This window comes from Parus major, chromosome 3, assembly GCF_001522545.3.
Source record: "Parus major isolate Abel chromosome 3, Parus_major1.1, whole genome shotgun sequence".
In the NCBI taxonomy this organism is placed as follows: domain Eukaryota; kingdom Metazoa; phylum Chordata; class Aves; order Passeriformes; family Paridae; genus Parus; species Parus major.
Window position 1 is genome coordinate 110,142,902 of NC_031770.1, and position 4,526 is coordinate 110,147,427.

Consider the following 4,526-nt stretch of genomic DNA (forward strand, 5'->3'; position numbering starts at 1 on the left):
AATTTGCAGATAGGCTTAAAGGGGCTGCTCTGCTCTGGAGGGCACTGGGGAATGGCTTTTCTTTTTTGGAAAAGATGGGAACAGTTGGTGGAGAAGCTGGAATAAGCAATATCTGGCAGTTCAGGCATTCTGCAGGAAAGACGTGGGGCTGCAGAGGGCACCAAGGTGCACACACTGAGACATCCTCTTCTGGAAAAGGCAGGAATTATTCTTTCTATAAAAATAACTACCATGTTTATCACGTGTCAGGCACGACAGTTAATTCATTTATTATTCTGAATTAGAATTCAAGGTGGTGCTGTTTGCTGCTGAGAGGACCAGGCTTCAATGGGAGGTGGAATAGCTGGAGAGAGCTCAGGGCTGAGACAGTTACAGGACCAAGAAAATGTGATCTACAGCAAAAATCTGGAGGAATTCAGATTGTGATCACAGAATCACAGAATGGTTTGGGTGGAAAGGGACCTTAAAGACCATTAAGTTCCACTCCTTGCCATGGGCAGGGACACCTCCCACCATCCCAGTTTGCTCCAAGCCCCATCCAACCTGGCCTTGAACACTTCCAGGGATCCAGGGGCAGTCACAGCTTCTCTGCAAAACCTCTGCCAGGGCCTCACCACCCTCATAGCCATACATTTCTTCCTAATTATCCAATCTAAACCCATCATCCTTCAGTTTAAGCCATTAGCCCTTGCCATGTCCCTCCATCCCTTGTCCCCAGTCCCTCTCCAGCTCTCCTGGAGCCCCTTTAGGCCCTGGAAGGGGCTCTGAGCTCTCCCTGGATCCTTCTCTTCTCCAGGTGAGCACCCCCAGCTCTCCCAGCCTGGCTCCAGAGCAGAGGGGCTCCAGCCCTTGGAACACCTCTGTGGCATTCCTTGGACACTGTGGTTCCATTAATTTATGATAACACACAGCATTTCCACGGTGGCAGCTGGACAGTTCCATGCCCCATCACACTCTGCTGGTATCCACAATATTAAACTCTCTTCCACCCCAAGCAGGGTGACCAGCTCCAGTCCCACTGGAAATCATGGAGGCACAGGAGGGGCAGTGGGAAATGTGTTTGCAAATGTGGCCTTGGGAAAAAAAAACATGGCCAAGCTTGTGTTAAAATCTTACCAATGGGAGAGGCAGCTCCTTGTGCCAGGACAGTTGATTTGTTTGTAAGTCACTCACAGAAGGGTCAGCCAGGCCATGGAATCACAGACTCACAGGATCTTAGAATCATCTAGATTTGGAAAAGACCTATTGGACCACTGAATCCAACCATCCCCCAGCTCTGCCAAGGCCACCTCTGCCCCATGTCCCCAAGTGCCACAACCACATGGCTTTTAAATCCCTGCAGGGATGGGGACTCCAGCACTGCCCTGGGCAGCTGTGCCAGGGCTGGACAGCCCTTCCCATGAATGAATTGTTCCCAATGTCCAACCTAAACCTTGTCTGGAGCAACTTGAGGCCATTTCCCCTTGTCCTGTCCCTGTTCTCTGGGAGCAGAGCCCGACCCCCCCGGCTGTCCCCTCCTGTCAGGAGTTGTGCAGAGCCAGAAGGGCCTCCTGAGCCTCCTTTTCTCCAGGCTGAGCCCCTTTCCCAGCTCCCTCAGCCTCTCCTGGTGCTCCAGCCCCTTCCCAGTTCTGTTGCTGTCCTTGTAGCAGGTCCCCATCCAGCCAGGTGTCCTCAGTGTGACAGTGACAAACAGCTGATACTGTGTTGAGAGCACAGCCACACAGAGCAGCATTAGACTGGAAATCCACCCAATTCCAGCAATTCTGGGGTCGTTGAGTTGGATAGGGATGAATATTGTAGTGCTGAGTGCCCCTCGGTGGATGTTATGGGTTTCATAGAAGCACAGAATAACACAGGGTGGGAGGGAGCTCTGGAGATCACCTGGTCCAGCCTGCCCAGCTGCTCAGAGCAGAGCAATCTTCAGAGTCAGATTGGCTGCCCCAGCTGCCTTCTGAAGACATTTATTCTGTTCCACAATATCTCTGGCAGCCATGGAATAATTTAGGTTGGAAAAGCCCTCTGAGGTCACCAAGTCCAACCATTCCCCCAGCAGTGCCAAAGCCACCACTGCTCCATGTCCCCAAGTGCCACATGCACACAACTTTTAAATCCCTGCAGGGATGGGGACTCCACCACTGCCCTCACCACCATTTTAGTGAACAAATCTTTCTTGATATCCAATCTAAACCTCCCCTGGTGCAATTTGAGGCTGTTTCCTCTCATGTTATCGTGGCACAGTGAGTTGCAGCACTGTGGGCAGCAGGAAGGAACAATTCCTTTGTTCAGTGCATCAAACTCCCGTGTGTCATCTGCTTCCCTGGTTATGGAAAGGGAAAACCAGAGTTCTCTCTTTTTTAGGGCACATTTTTACAGTGCTGTCACACATTCCCACACAGTCCTCTCCTTCTACAGTGGAAGTTCCCAGTCTAATTACAGTCTTAGTGCCTGGGGATAAGTGCCCAGCTCTCACCATCCTCCCAGATGTCTTTTGTACCTCACTTCTTGCTCTGCATGTGCAGAGACTGGGACACCAGCACAGTCTGCAGCATGAGGCACCCTCAAAACTATCACAAGACCACCCCAATTTCTATCAGCACCCATTCCAGCAAACCCAAGCACTCAGTTTTCATGCTTCTGGGCACTGGGGTTTTTTTTCTGAGTGCTCTTTGGGAATGTCTCATTCCTGGAAGGTGAAAATCAGTTTGCCATCGCTGAGCCAGTCTCGTTTGCCATCTGCTGAAGCTGCCACTCAGTGCTGAGATCCTTCTACCTCCAGACTCCCTGCAGTCAGTTCCCATTTCCCTGCTCTGAACAACCTTCTGTTGGCATCAGAGCACCCCTGACAGCCGGGACCAGGCCGTGTCCACCCCAGGAACTGGACACACTCGAGCCCCCGGAGCTGTGTCTGGAGGGTTTGTGAGGAAGAGGGGCTGATCAAAGTCTCTGCAAGTGGTCAGCTCCTCCTGGCAAAAGGTTCTCAGCTCCAGGGCTCCTGCCCTTCAGAGGGGTGAGAGGGGATGACAGGTCAGGCTGTGGGGAATGTGGTATTTGCTGAATTTCCCAGAGGGGTTTGCAGTCGTGGATCCCAAGAGGGGGACAGAAGGACGCCGGCTCCTCTCAGAGTGTCCAGCCTGCGTGGAGACAGCTCTAGACAGCAGAGGCAGAGCTGTCAGTGCATCCTGGCCACATCCCAGTCTGCTGCATCCCTGCCAAAGGTTGGGAAAGGCCTGTGATACTGATCTTGTTCCCTGCAAGGTCCCTCTGCCCCAGGACATCTGTTCCATCTGCTCGCCCTCCGCTCCTGTCACACTCCACGGTTTTCCTTTGAATCGGGGGCTGACACCAGGTCTGGGGAGAGCAGGGTTTTGCCAGCAGGGTGGAGGGGTCGGTGGCTGTGCCGTGCAGTGACCCATGAGAGGTGTCCTGAGCAGCAGGACCTCCCCCAGACCCTCCTCTCTGCCCTATAAATCCGAGGATGCTCGGCCGTGCCACTCACAGTGCCCAGCTCCGGCTCCCTGCGACCCTCCTGCTCCAGCCTCGCTGAGACCCCGGCTCTGCTCCAGCCATGAGGTTCCTCTGCCTTGTCTTTGCTGTCTTCCTCCTGGTCTCCCTGGCTGCCCCAGGTAAGGGGGAATTGTGTGGGAATGTGAGCTGGATAAGGGGGAAAGGCAAGATGAGGAGGCAGCTGGAGAAAAGGTGGGCCCTGCTGGCTTGAGGGCCGTGACTTTGGTGCCCACATAAATGTCCCTGATCCTTTGGGATCAATCCCTTTGGATTTGGTTATCCCAGCTTGTCTCATATGGGGATCTATTTTTATACAGATGAGTCTTTGCAAAATAAAATCACTTTAAAGTACCGTTAGAGGCACATTTAGGGTGTTTTGGATGTTTTTGACACCTAAGTTAGGGTGAGCTGGGCCCTGGTGTAATTATTTTAATCATGAAGCACCAAGTGAGTGCTGGATGTCCTTTTCAGAGACACCAGCCTTCTGGAACTTCCCTCTGCTTGAGACAACCTTTTGTGTCAGACTACTTCTGGCAATACCTTCATTTTTACCTCCCTCACATTTTTAATGTTCAGTGCTCAGACATCCATTCCGTTCTGGTTCCCACCTCCCTCTTCAACAACTGAAAGGGAGATTTGGGGTTCAGAAAGATTCCCATTCCAACATTCCTTCACTTTGGACATCATTTCCCAGCTATTTCAGGCCAGCAGCTTCCCACCCTGGTGCCTGGCACTTGATGAAGCCTCGCCCTGAGGAACTTCTTTATGAGTTTTGGTTTTGGGGTGTTTTGAGATGCTCTCCCATCTTTCCCAAAGTGCACCAGGGTCACAAGGAGCTGCTCTGGGCCCTTCAAGGTCCCTTCAAGATTTGGGATTGGGCTTGGACAGGAATGTTGGACATGTGGGGGGATGGACAGGATCTGATCCTGCTGCCCAGTGTGACTGGGAGGGGATGGGAGGGTGTGGAAATGGGGAACAGAGATGGGGAAATGGGGAAATGGGGAACAGAGATGGGGAACAGA